The sequence below is a fragment of the Silene latifolia genome, chromosome 4 (assembly GCF_048544455.1).
Source record: "Silene latifolia isolate original U9 population chromosome 4, ASM4854445v1, whole genome shotgun sequence".
Taxonomy (NCBI): Eukaryota; Viridiplantae; Streptophyta; class Magnoliopsida; order Caryophyllales; family Caryophyllaceae; genus Silene; species Silene latifolia.
The window spans coordinates 15528235-15543567 of NC_133529.1; the positions used below are offsets into that span (position 1 = coordinate 15528235).

Here is a 15333-nt window from a genome sequence, read left to right on the forward strand (position 1 = left end):
AATATCGACACTATTTTCAATATAATATAAGTCATTAATAAACTATGAATTATTGATACGATCTCAACATTATTTCCATTATTATGACTTTTATAAGTCAACAATAGACATGTAAAGAATTGAAAGTGTTTATATTAATTGTGTTGATCAAATAAGTTACAGAAGGTTGCAATATATACTTGAAGAAGCTAACAAAGACTAGGTTAACTAAAGGCTATAAACAAGCTAACAACTACTATAAACTAGGAATTACATTTGACTAGGATATTAACAACAACATAGGAAAATAAGGAGAACAATCAGGCTTTGGATTGTATATTTTTAACAGGCTCCCGCAAGATGGACGGCCGTAGGGTGAGTCCAATCTTGGAAGCGAGTAATAGGAATCGAGGGCGTGGTAACGGTTTAGTTAATGTATCAGCAAGTTGATCATCACCGTTAACATGTTGAATACGACCTGTTCTCGGACAAAATGAAAGGCCAGGGCCATGTTCCATCCGAGAATGAAAAATTGGATTGGCTGAGTAATTCGTTGCACCAAGATTATCGCAAAAAATCATGGGACTAGAAAGCAGTGGAACGTGCAATTCAGTGAGTAGCGACTTTAGCCAAAGTACTTCGGAAGTTGTATCGCGATGGCACGGAATTCAGCTTCGGTCGAAGAACGAGAGACAACACGTTGCTTCTTCGAGGACCAAGAGACGGGATGTTGACCAATGAAAACAATATAACCCGCGGTAGACAAATAATTGTCTTGATCACCACCCAAATCCGCATCACAATAAGCATGAAAATTAAAGGAATTGTTTCGACGAAAAATAAGACCATGATGTATAGTGCCTTTGAGAAACCGTAGAAGCCTTTTAAGGGCACACCGGTGAACGAACTTGAGTTGGATGAGTAAGAAAATGTGCCAGTATATTTACCGAGAAAGCGATATCGGGGCGTGTAAGAGAAAGATATTGTAAACTCCCAACGATAGCGCGATATTTAGTAGCATCTTCAATAGGCATATCGTCTTGACGAATTAAAGGTGAATGAGATAACATAGGAGTAATGAGGAGCTGCAGTCAAGCGTATTAAATCGAGCAAGAATATCGGAAACATATTTGGATTGATTTATATGGATACCGGATGAGATAGGCGTGACTTCCATGCCAAGAAAATAAGACAGGGGACCCATATCTTTAAGCGAAAAACGTTGGGAAATAGCTGAAATAAACGTAGTAACGGCATCGGAATTTGGACCTGTGATAACAATATCATCCACATAAACAAGAGCATATAACGGATGTTAGCACGATCATAAATAAACAATGACGAAACGGGGTTCAAGTTTATGGTGAGAGTAAGGGCGTAACCAAGGGAAGCATAGACACCCGAAACTATGAAGTTTATGGATGTTCGGTTCTTTGTGAAGAGAACGAAATAGGGAGATTGATTTTGTAATGTAGGGGTAGGAAGCCGATTTATTAGATAAGCCGTTGTAGAGAAGGCGTTAGGCCAGAAGGAGACGGGAAGACGAGCATGAGTAAGCAGAGATAAGCCCGTTTCTACAATATGACGGTGTCTTCGTTCTGCAAAGCCGTTATGCTCCGGAGTATGAGGGGGAGAAGTAAGATGATTAATGCCATTTATGTTAAGATCTTGCGTCATTTTAACAAACTCTCCGCCGTTGTCGGAATAAAATTGACGAATCGGTTTATTAAAGAATTTTTCAACAATAGCACGGAATTTAATAAAGGTAGAAGCGGTGTCGGATTTTTGTTTTAGTGGATAGAGCCATATATAATGAGTAAAGTGATCAACAAAGACAACATAATATTTAATGGAATTGGCGGAAATAACAGGGGACATCCATAAGTCGTAAAAAATTAAATCAAGCGGAGCAGACGATTTTAGCGAGGATCCGGCAAACGGAAGCTTATGACTTTTATTTATATGACATGAAATGCAAGAATCGGAACAAGAAGCATGTAATTAAAATCTAGAATTAAGAAGTTGCATGATTTTATTTGAGGGATGTCCTAAACGGTGATGCCATGAGGATTGACCGGGAGCTATGGCGAGTTGAGCTTGAGGCGAGGAAGAAAGCCAAACATACATTCCGTCAATGAGTTGGCCTTGAAGAAGAACCGCTTCCGTCTGAATGTCATAAATAGAAAAGGAAGTGGGTGAGAATTTAGCGAAAGCATTATTATCATGACAAAACTGTAAAACGGAAAGTAAACGGCGAGTTGAGAGGCTTCGAAGTCTACTGCCTAGTTTAATTGGTGAGACTCGGACTGCATTTGTATAGAATAGGCATATATTGGATGGCGCCTTAATCGCAAATGAAGTGGTGCATTGGCTTAAAAAGAATAAATGAACCGGAGTCTTGCTTAAATTGGACCTTCACAAGGCGTACGACTTGGTTAGGTGGGAATCTGTTATCTACATACTGAAAGCCATGGGTTTTGGGTTCAATTGGAGAAAACGGATCTACACATGCCTATCTTCAAGTGCCATTTATATACTTATTAATGGTACTCCCAACAGACCCTTCGAAAAGGAAAGGGGCTTGAGGCAAGGTGATCTCATTTCCCCTTTCCTATTTTTGTTAGTTACAGAGGCTTTCAACCAAGTTATGCATAAGGGCATTTAAATGGGGTTAATTCAAGGTTTGGAAGTGGGTAAGGACAAGGTTGTTTTAAGTTGCTTACACTTTACAGATGATACTCTTATATTTTGTCCTGCTAAATCTCAAAGTCCTGACAAATATTAGGAGGCTTATTGATAATTTTCAACGCTCTATTACTGGACTCACTATTAATTTTAAAAACTCTGCTCTCGTGATACTCGGAAATAGTCAGCATTGGGGAGAATCAAATGCTCGGAAATTGAGCTGTCAAATAGTACAATTACCTGTGAAATATTTGGGTATTCCACTGGGTTCTAACCCGAATAATCTCTCAACGAATAAGCTCTCAACCTTGGAGTCCGTGGTGGAAAGATAAGGAGAAGGTTGGCTAGTTGGAAGGCGAGGCTAATTTCAAAAGTTGGAAGAGTGGTCCTCATTAAATCCGTCTTGAACTTGTGTTGCCCCTCTTTTATGTGTCTATGTTTAAGATTCCTAAAGGCGTCTTGAAAAAGATTATCAGTTTGCAAAGAAAGTTTTACTGGGGAAGAAAAAATGGACGGGATGTTATTCCCTTGATCAACTGGAATATTATCCAACTGCCAAAGGCGATGGGTGGCTTAGACGTGGGTGATTAATAGATTAAAAATGCAAGTATGCTCTTCAAATGGTGGTGGCGATTTTCAATGGAGCATAAGGCGCTTTAAAAAAGAATTATTTCTTCAATTCACGAACTCAATCCCGAAGGAGTGTTTAGAAGTGAAGAAAAAGTGGCTATGTTTGGCCTATGGAAGTCGATATGCTCTGTTAATGATTGGGATACTTGGGATACTGACATTAGAGAAGTCACAAAACAGGGTATCAGGATACAAATTGGAAAAGGTAGTAAGGTCAGTTTTTTGGGAGGATCTCTGGATTGGCAATGTAACTCTCAAAGAAAGGTTTCCGAGACTTTTTAACGTGTCGATTCAGAAAAATAAGTGTGTGGCTGACATGGATACTTCGCAAGGCGATGATTGGGTCTGGCAACTTCAATGGCAAAGAAGATTATTTCAATGGGATAAAGACGATTGCCATATATGGTCTTTTGACAAATCAGAATGCTACACGGCTAGAACTTTTGTTGACACCTTCTATAACATGAAATACAATGGAGCAGAGTGGAAGATTTGGTTCAACCATGTTTGAAAAGGACTTGCACCACCAAGGTATGAGATATTTTCTGTGGTGAAGAGTTGGAGACCGCCAGAAATCTGATTTTGCATTGTAGTTATTCTTGGAAGCTATGGACGAGTATTTGTAATTTTGTAATACATTTATTAAACTCTAATTAATAAATTGTTGAGATTAGGGCTTCAGATCGCGAGTTAAAGGCGAGTCTTTGTAAGCATGGTTAAAAATTGTTTGCTTTGTAGTTTGTATAGTTGAGATGATTTTATCATAAATTATCGCCATACTTCATCATAATTGATACAAGGATTCATACTCCAAATCACTTTGTCCACCATATAAAGTAAAATGTGCATCACTTCTTCCATCATAATCTGCTTCATGATCATCCAAAAAACTCAGTTCACATTCATCAAAATACCAAAAACTCATTGATTATAACATCTCAACTCGATGGCTCGATTCAAAAATAACTTCGTACTCCCTCATATTCTCTAACATCTTCGACATTTCCTAAAATGATAAATTCATTAAGATCTTACAATTTCCTTATTTATCCATAATTTGTGGTTCTTAGGACATTTAACCCTATAATTTCTCTTCATTTCCTCCATTTTCCACCACAAATTTCATTCCTTTTAAAAACTACCCAAAAAGCAACGTGAAGTATCAATTGTAAGTAGGAGGGAGTAACTACTTAGAGTAAACTTACTTTTACGGACTATATATCACATGAATACACCAACAGACTAACAAATTCTTTGAAAAGAGGTGAGCCAAGCCTAAGCAGTGCTGCAACGAATGGGCGACACTTGAAGGCCCGGGTAGCAAGCTACTCGATGGACCTTCCCTATTAATAAAAAAATTAATATAGGAGTGAATCGATGGTCCACATACCAGATATTAAACTAATCAGAATAGATACTACACTTGATCTTAGCCAAAAGGCCGAGAAAGGTATTAGTTGTTCAAAGGGCCAGCTTCTGTTTTTATAGTCTTTCCGATGTGGGGTATAACATGGAAAACATTACTAGCCTCCTTTCTTCTTCTCACCTTCATAACTAACCCAATTATCAGAATCATGATTTTTGCCCTTTAAACTTGAATCGATACCTTTTCGGTATTATATAATATAATACGAAGATGATGATATTATCCAAGCAATGCTCATTGAATGATTGGCTATGTTCGTTAAGCTGTAGAGGTGTACTTTATCATCGTATGCTCTAATCATCACTGAGAATAATGGAGCACTGAAAGAGGTGACCGATCTAAGAAACAAAACTTTAACAAGTACTCCCTTTGTCCAGTTAATAGTTTACATGAAAATAAAGCAAACGTAAACTATTCAACGAGGGGAGAGAGTAGAATAATGAGTGAGGTTAATTGTTGATATGTAGCATGTACCACGACGTACAGTATTAAAGATGTTATAGAATGTTGCATGTATGTTCTTTCCAAAGAACTGTTCTTCAAGGACATTATGTAATGAGGAGCATTATTTGAACTATGTAATTCTCGATGCACTTATCAAGTGTCGTTTAAAACAAGTTAATTGCTTTTTTCTTACATGTAAAAATGTATTGTTATTATAGATTTGGAGTTGATGTCAGAGCCGCCTTCATCAATATTTCAATTGAGTCGAATAAATTTGAACCGAATGAGCAAAAAAACAAGATATTACATTACACAATATATATACCGTTTGAAAAAGTTCTTGATGCATTTGCATACGGTGGAGTATAATAATTGAGACGATATTACATAACTTCTTATATATGGTGGAGAAAGTCTTTGTGAGCATGGTTAAAAATGTTCGCCATGTTGATCATAACTGATACAAGGATGCATTCTCCAAATGACTTTGTCCCCCCATAATTCGTTTGATGGCTCGACTCATGGCCACAAATTAAAATAACTTTGCAACTATTGAGGGAAATTAACTTAACTCCCAAGTTGACAATATTGGAACAACGCTGCTTGAGAGCTTAGAGTTTACGGTGGTTTCATCACATCAGTTCATGATAATTCAGAACTTGGAGCTTAAAGTTTCATGATTTACTCAAACTAAGACTCCCTACTGTGAGCCTAGTTTTCACTCCAATCAGAAATACATAATTGATCCCAGATACTAATGACCAAGAATTGCAGAATTTATAAAAATTAAACTAGAATTGGAGAGGTGCGCCAGGCCCGTGCTATAGTGCAACGAATGGGCGACGCGTGAAGGCCCAGGCAGCAAGCTACCTTGATGGACCTCCCCTCTTTAAAAATAAATTTAATATAGTGTGAACCAATGGTCCACATATCAGATATTAAACTGATAAGAACAGATACTACACTTGATCTTAGCCAAAAGGCCGAGAAAGGTATGAGTTCTACAAAGGCCCGTCTCTGTTTTTATATTGTATCATGCTCTTCTCTTTTTCTCTCTGAGCGGTGTGGGATAGTTTTCCTCTTATTTGAAGATACATCCTTGTACGGGTCTTGCTTCTTTGGAGCATCATAAAACTCTTTTTATGAGTAATAGTACTTACTTGTCATTATCTTTACATTGTTTTCAGTTTTAATTGTGCAAAACACTCCTACTCTTTAACTTAATCAGCATAATAAAAGAAACAAATAGTTTACGTTACTCATATTGTGAATACACACGGTGGTATGAGTATGTCGATATATATAATCTTGACTCTATTTCCGCAAATTGTTTCGTTACTCATATTGTGAAATATACGGTAGGATAAGTCTCTTGATATAATATCGACTCTATTTTCAATATAATATAAGTCATTAATAAACTATGAATTATTGATACGATCTCAACATTATTTCCATTATTATGACTTTTATAAGTCAACAATAGACATGTAAAGAATTGAAAGTGTTTATATTAATTGTGTTGATCAAATAAGTTACAGAAGGTTGCAATATATACTTGAAGAAGCTAACAAAGACTAGGTTAACTTAAGGCTATAAACAAGCTAACAAGTAACAACTACTATAAACTAGGAATTACATTTGACTAGGATATTAACAACAACATAGGAAAATAAGGAGAACAATCAGGCTTTGGATTGTATATTTTTAACAGGCTCCCGCAAGATGGACGGCCGTAGGGTGAGTCCAATCTTGGAAGCGAGTAATAGGAATCGAGGGCGTGGTAACGGTTTAGTTAATGTATCAGCAAGTTGATCATCACCGTTAACATGTTGAATACGACCTGTTCTCGGACAAAATGAAAGGCCAGGGCCATGTTCCATCCGAGAATGAAAAATTGGATTGGCTGAGTAGTTCGTTGCACCGAGATTATCGCAAAAAATCATGGGACTAGAAAGCAGTGGAACGTGCAATTCAGTGAGTAGCGACTTTAGCCAAAGTACTTCGGAAGTTGTATCGCGATGGCACGGAATTCAGCTTCGGTCAAAGAACGAGAGACAACACGTTGCTTCTTCGAGGACCAAGAGACGGGATGTTGACCAATGAACACAATATAACCCGCGGTAGACAAATAATTGTCTTGATCACCACCCAAATCCGCATCACAATAAGCATGAAAATTAAAGGAATTGTTTCGACGAAAAATAAGACCATGATGTATAGTGCCTTTGAGAAACCGTAGAAGCCTTTTAAGGGCACACCAGTGAACGACAGTTGGATGAGTAAGAAAATGTGCCAGTATATTTACCGAGAAAGCGATATCGGGGCGTGTAAGAGAAAGATATTGTAAACTCCCAACGATAGCGCGATATTTAGTAGCATCTTCAATAGGCATATCGTCTTGACGAGTTAAAGGTGAATGAGATAACATAGGAGTAATGAGGAGCTGCAGTCAAGCGTATTAAATCGAGCAAGAATATCGGAAACATATTTGGATTGATTTATATGGATACCGGATGAGATAGGCGTGACTTCCATGCCAAGAAAATAAGACAGGGGACCCAAATCTTTAAGCGAAAAACGTTGGGAAATAGCTGAAATAAACGTAGTAACGGCATCGGAATTTGGACCTGTGATAACAATATCATCCACATAAACAAGAGCATATAACGGATGTTAGCACGATCATAAATAAACAATGACGAAACGGGGTTCAAGTTTATGGTGAGAGTAAGGGCGTAACCAAGGGAAGCATAGACACCCGAAACTATGAAGTTTATGGATGTTCGGTTCTTTGTGAAGAGAACGAAATAGGGAGATTGATTTTGTAATGTAGGGGTAGGAAGCCGATTTATTAGATAAGCCGTTGTAGAGAAGGCGTTAGGCCAGAAGGAGACGGGAAGACGAGCATGAGTAAGCAGAGATAAGCCCGTTTCTACAATATGACGGTGTCTTCGTTCTGCAAAGCCGTAATGCTCCGGAGTATGAGGGGGAGAAGTAAGATGATTAATGCCATTTATGTTAAGATCTTGCGTCATTTTAACAAACTCTCCGCCGTTGTCGGAATAAAATTGACGAATCGGTTTATTAAAGTATTTTTCAACAATAGCACGGAATTTAATAAAGGTAGAAGCGGTGTCGGATTTTTGTTTTAGTGGATAGAGCCATATATAATGAGTAAAGTGATCGACAAAGACAACATAATATTTAATGGAATTGGCGGAAATAACAGGGGACATCCATAAGTCGTAAAAAATTAAATCAAGCGGAGCAGACGATTTTAGCGAGGATCCGGCAAACGGAAGCTTATGACTTTTATTTATATGACATGAAATGCAAGAATCGGAACAAGAAGCATGTAATTAAAATCTAGAATTAAGAAGTTGCATGATTTTATTTGAGGGATGTCCTAAACGGTGATGCCATGAGGATTGACCGGGAGCTATGGCGAGTTGAGCTTGCACTACTACAAATACAGGCAACCACAACGGCCCTTTAACAACGATTATTCACGAAAATCACAATAGACGTTGTAGAATGTGTGGCGCGAATTTTACTAAAATAAATTAAAACGGGTATGGTTATAAAAACCGTTGTTATTAGTGTTAACAACGGGTAACACATGCACAACCGTTGTTAATAATTTGGCGCAAAATTGGCGCAAAGTTAGTGAAAAGTAATCACAACGGTTATTTTTGAAACCCGTTGTTAAAACTTATTTAACAACGGGTGTTTTTTACAACCGTTGTTAAAACATATTTCACAACGGTTGTTGTTTAATAACCGTTGTCAATACCTTCCATACTATAAACCACACAAACACAAGTCTCTGCGACCACAAAACACAAACCTTAATACACAAACACAAACCCAAAGAAGAGCCAAACACAAACACAAAACACACACTTTCTCATCGTCTCTTTCTCTCTTTCTCATCGTCGCTTTATCTTCTCGCCGTCCTTTGTTGATTTCATCGTCTCTTTACGTACGTTCGTAATTATCGGGTTTGTTTCATCGTCATTATTTTATTTTTCTAATTATTGCATTTCCATGTATGTGTTTTTATCGACCATTAGGTTCCGTTCAAAGATCTGCTAATTATTTCATTTCCATCTTCTTTGGCGTCCTTAAGACGGATCGAGCATAGTAAGAGTCTTAAGGATGATATCATTCATTTTGTTGGAGTTTGGAGTTTGTTTTGAAAGATTAAGGAGAGGGTTAATTTATTTGGAGTTTGTTTTAGTGATTAGGGTTTGGAGAATATATTGAGATAATGGAAATGCATGTTAGTTGAGATAATGCAATGTATTTATACTAAGCAATGTGTGGGTTGAGTTGTTTTTTAATTAATAATCTGGATCTTGATGATGACTGATCTATGGAGTTGAAAAAATGGAAGCAAATCAAACAAGCATAACTCAACACTTTCAAAATGATCATTTCATTTAATTTTAAACCAAATACATTACAACAATTATCAGAAATCAAAAGATGTATAATAAGCCGGAACAACCCCGGTTAAGCGTAAAAAGCGCTTCTCAACCTGCCACCAATCACGCCACTCTGGTATACCGCTAACTTCCGGGTCATTGGCTTCATATTTTGTAATAACAGATTGAATATATGCAAGGACACGACTTGCATGTGGAGATAAGGTTGGAAGAGTACAACTCAACATATCTCGGGTCGTGACCAAGTTTGCGAGTAACAGCCGACGAGGGTATGAAGATGATGATGATGATGAGGCTTTGTTGACAAGCCGGACTGCTTCACGCCTCTTAATCCAATAATTCCGTTGATGTTCAAGGGATGCTTTGATTAATGGGTGTTGATCGGCGGGAAGCCCGGCGAGAACCTTCCCATCATCTTCAATCGTTTGTGTAAGCCATTCTTCGTTGTTGATAAAATTAGGGTTCATTGTCATGTTGTTTCAATTAATGAATGTTAGTAAAGGATGCTTTAATATGTTAGTAAAGGATGCTTTAATATTTATAGCTAGTAATATTTAATTTAATTTTTTTTTATTTTTTAAGAACAAACAACAACGGTTATTTACAAACAACCCGTTGTTATAACTTTCCCCCCAAAATTGAGTCACACTTTCCACAACGGGGTTTTATACTTAAAACCGTTGTTAGTATTTTTGACAACGGTTTCCTTAAGAAAACCAACCGTTGTTAAAACCTTTTACAACGGACGCTTTAACAACGTCCGCTTTTTTATATAACAACGGGTTTTGACCGTTGTTATAGCCTGTATCTGTAGTAGTGTTGAGGCGAGGAAGAAAGCCAAACATACATTCCGTCAATGAGTTGGCCTTGAAGAAGAACCGCTTCCGTCTGAATGTCATGAATAGAAAAGGAAGTGGGTGAGAATTTAGCGAAAGCATTATTATCATGACAAAATTGTTAAACGGAAAGTAAACGGCGAGTTGAGAGGCTTCGAAGTCTACTGCCTAGTTTAATTGGTGAGACTCGGACTGCATTTGTATAGAATAGGCATATATTGGATGGCGCCTTAATCGCAAATGAAGTGGTGCATTGGCTTAAAAAGAATAAATGAACCGGAGTCTTGCTTAAATTGGACCTTCACAAGGCGTACGACTTGGTTAGGTGGGAATCTGTTATCTACATACTGAAAGCCATGGGTTTTGGGTTCAATTGGAGAAAACGGATCTACACATGCCTATCTTCAAGTGCCATTTATATACTTATTAATGGTACTCCCAACAGACCCTTCGAAAAGGAAAGGGGCTTGAGGCAAGGTGATCTCATTTCCCCTTTCCTATTTTTGTTAGTTACAGAGGCTTTCAACCAAGTTATGCATAAGGGCATTTAAATGGGGTTAATTCAAGGTTTGGAAGTGGGTAAGGACAAGGTTGTTTTAAGTTGCTTACACTTTACTGGATGATACTCTTATATTTTGTCTGCTAAATCTCAAAGTCCCGACAAATATTAGGAGGCTTATTGATAATTTTCAACGCTCTATTCTTTGGACTCACTATTAATTTTAAAAACTCGCTCTCGTGATACTCGGAAATAGTCAGCATTGGGGAGAATCAAATGCTCGGAAATTGAGCTGTCAAATAGTACAATTACCTGTGAAATATTTGGGTATTCCACTGGGTTCTAACCCGAATAATCTCTCAACGAATAAGCTCTCAACCTTGGAGTCCGTGGTGGAAAGATAAGGAGAAGGTTGGCTAGTTGGAAGGCGAGGCTAATTTCAAAAGTTGGAAGAGTGGTCCTCATTAAATCCGTCTTGAACTTGTGTTGCCCCTCTTTTATGTGTCTATGTTTAAGATTCCTAAAGGCGTCTTGAAAAAGATTATCAGTTTGCAAAGAAAGTTTTATTGGGGAAGAAAAAATGGACGGGATGTTATTCCCTTGATCAACTGGAATATTATCCAACTGCCAAAGGCGATGGGTGGCTTAGACGTGGGTGATTAATAGATTAAAAATGCAAGTATGCTCTTCAAATGGTGGTGGCGATTTTCAACGGAGCATAAGGCGCTTTAAAAAAGAATTATTTCTTCAATTCACGAACTCAATCCCGAAGGAGTGTTTAGAAGTGAAGAAAAAGTGGCTATGTTTGGCCTATGGAAGTCGATATGCTCTGTTAATGATTGGGATACTTGGGATACTGACATTAGAGAGGTCACAAAACAGGGTATCAGGATACAAATTGGAAAAGGTAGTAAGGTCAGTTTTTTGGGAGGATCTCTGGATTGGCAATGTAACTCTCAAAGAAAGGTTTCCGAGACTTTTTAACGTGTCGATTCAGAAAAATAAGTGTGTGGCTGACATGGATACTTGGCAAGGCGATGATTGGGTCTGGCAACTTAAATGGCAAAGAAGATTATTTCAATGGGATAAAGACGATTGCCATATATGGTCTTTTGACAAATCAGAATGCTACACGGCTAGAACTTTTGTTGACTCCTTCTATAAAATGAAATACAATGGAGCAGAGTGGAAGATTTGGTTCAACCATGTTTGGCAAGGACTTGCACCACCAAGGTATGAGATATTTTCTGTGGTGAAGAGTTGGAGACCGCCAGAAATATGATTTTGCATTGTAGTTATTCTTGGAAGCTATGGACGAGTATTTTTAATTTTGTAATACATTTATTAAACACTAATTAATAAATTGCTGAGATTAGGGCTTCAGATCGCGAGTTAAAGGCGAGTCTTTGTAAGCATGGTTAAAAATTGTTTGCTTTGTAGTTTGTATAGTTGAGATGATTTTATCATAAATTATCGCCATACTTCATTATAATTGATACAAGGATTCATACTCCAAATCACTTTGTCCACCATATAAGGTAAAATGTGCATCACTTCTTCCATCATAATCTGCTTCATGATCATCCAAAAAACTCAGTTCACATTCATCAAAATACCAAAAACTCATTGATTATAACATCTCAACTCGATGGCTCGATTCAAAAATAACTTCGTACTCCCTCATATTCTCTAACAACTTCGACATTTCCTAAAATAATAAATTCATTAAGATCTTACAATTTCCTTATTTATCCATAATTTGTGGTTCTTAGGACATTTAACCCTATAATTTCTCTTCATTTCCTCCATTTTCCACCACAAATTTCATTCTTTTAAAAACTACCCAAAAAGCAACGTGAAGTGTCAATTGTAAGTAGGAGGGAGTAACTATTTAGAGTAAACTTACTTTTACGGACTATATATCACATGAATACACCAACAGACTAACAAATTCTTTGAAAAGAGGTGAGCCAAGCCTAAGCAGTGCTGCAACGAATGGGCGACACGTGAAGGCCCGGGTAGCAAGCTACTCGATGGACCTTCCCTCTTAAAAAATAAATTTAATATAGGAGTGAATCGATGGTCCACATACTAGATATTAAACTAATAAGAATAGATACTACACTTGATCTTAGCCAAAAGGCCGAGAAAGGTATTAGTTGTTCAAAGGACCAGCTTCTGTTTTTATAGTCTTTCCGATGTGGGGTATAACATGGAAAACATTACTTCCTCCGTTCCATTGAATTGTTTACGTTTGCTTTTTGGGCACTATTCATAAGTGAGAAGAATCTTAGAAGAATCTTCAATACAACTTCTAATGCATAACATAAAAGATAGTCATGTGTGATCTTGTTTAAATCGTCTTACCGAGTACATTAAGAATATCAAATTTTTATAATTTTTAATGATACGTAACTAAAGATATGAACAAAATAAAACAAGCATTGACATACGTGCATAAAGCAAACGTAAACTATCATATGAAACGGAGGAAGTACTAGCCTCCTTTCTTCTTCTCACCTTCATAACTAACCCAATTATCAGAATCATGATTTTTGCCCTTTAAACTCGTTATTTGAATCGATACCTTTTCAGTATTATATAATATAATACGAAGATGATGATATTATCCAAGCAATGCTCATTGAATGATTTGCTATGTTCATTAAGCTGTAGAGGTGTACTTTATCATCGTATGCTCTAATCATCACTGAGAATAATGGAGCACTGAAAGAGGTGACCGATCTAAGAAACAAAACTTTAACAAGTACTCCCTTTGTCCAGTCAATAGTTTACATGAAAATAAAGCAAACGTAAACTATTCAACGAGGGAGAGAGTAGAATAATAAGTGAGGTTATTGGTTGATATGTAGCATGTACCACGACGTACAGTATTAAAGATGTTATAGAATGTTGCATGTATGTTCTTTCCAAAGAAATGTTATTCAAGGACATTATGTAATGAGGAGCATTATTTGAACTATGTAATTCTCGATGCACTTATCAAGTGTCGTTTAAAACAAGTTAATTGCTTTTTCTTACATGTAAAAATGTATTGTTATTATAGATTTGGAGTTGATGTCAGAGCCGCCTTCATCAATATTTCAATTGAGTCGAATAAATTTGAACCGAATGAACAAAAAAACAAGATATTACATTACACAATATATATACCGTTTGAAAAAGTTCTTAATGCATTTGCATACGGTGGAGTATAATAATCGAGACGATATTACATAACTTCTTATATATTACAAGAAGTCCACCATAATTCGTTTGATGGCTCGACTCATGGCCACGAATTAAAATAACTTGGCAACTGTAATACTCCGTATTTATATATCTTGGGGGTACTCTATCGAGTAGCCCTTACTCTGTCGAGTAAGGCAAGTTGCGAAGTTAAATAGTTTCTGACCTGTTGGGCACTCGATCGAGTAGCTGGGGCACTCGATCGAGTAGGGGGGTACTCGATCGAGTACCTTGAAGGAAATGTAGATTCATATACATATAAACATATTCATATATGTCAAAACTAATTTGTCATAAAATTAAAACGGATCTTATGCATGCAAACAAAATATAATAGAGAAGAAATCATGTCCTTACTTTGATGATTTCGGTTTAGAGGGCACAAGAGAGATCACCTTTCTCTCTTGTTCTTGAGCTTATCCTTATGGAAGAACAAAGATCTAAGTATAAGATCTCTCCCTAAGCTTTATACCCAAGGCTTTCACTTAATCTAATTAATATTATAAGTACTAGTATAATATTAATCTTAGTAGAAAATTGAACCAAAAACTTTTATAAACACTTATGTGTTTCGGTTTTTAAGAGAGAAGAAGAGAGGATTTTTCTTCTCACTAGAACTAATATTTTGGATGAGTAAAAAGAATGAATAATAATCTACAACATTTTGTATATTATTAGGTAAAGATTATAGAAAAGCAATGATGATTTTTGCTTCTCTAAACCGTGTAAGTGGGGAAGAAAAGGGGAGCCAATGCATGGATTTATTTGTCTTCACAATGCACCATAGGCTTGCATGGCTACTAAAGCAAAACAATCATTATGTTTAGCTACTAATTAAACAATTAATTAGCTTAAACCTCTTCTTTATTTCGGTCCATATGATAATATGGAATCCATATTATTTTGTCAATTGTCAATATGTAACATGTCACATGTTAACATAATTTGTAATGTATTTTTAACATATTAAAAATCAACGTATTAATAAAAATACGTCACATACAAAAATTGATTTAGTAATTCCATAATTACTTGTGCCGAAATATTTTTTACCAATTTATAAATCACAACAGTTTGTATTTATAACAATTCATTCAATTTAATTGTTACATTAAACAATTTATTTCATCCGAG

At 36.6% G+C, this 15333-nt stretch overlaps 3 non-coding genes across 3 annotated transcripts; all 3 read right to left on the reverse strand.

Moving 5' to 3' along the window:
- Positions 1 to 4553: 4553 nt before the first annotated feature.
- Positions 4554 to 4748, reverse strand: LOC141654012 (U2 spliceosomal RNA). Its single transcript, XR_012547595.1, has one exon. It is a non-coding gene; the product is annotated as a U2 spliceosomal RNA (small nuclear RNA).
- Positions 4749 to 5964: 1216 nt separating this feature from the next.
- On the reverse strand, positions 5965 to 6160 carry LOC141654467 (U2 spliceosomal RNA). The gene has a single exon (XR_012548026.1). It is a non-coding gene; the product is annotated as a U2 spliceosomal RNA (small nuclear RNA).
- A 6750-nt stretch (positions 6161 to 12910) lies between these two features.
- Positions 12911 to 13106, reverse strand: LOC141653967 (U2 spliceosomal RNA). Its single transcript, XR_012547553.1, has one exon. It is a non-coding gene; the product is annotated as a U2 spliceosomal RNA (small nuclear RNA).
- Between the last annotated feature and the right edge of the window lie 2227 nt (positions 13107 to 15333).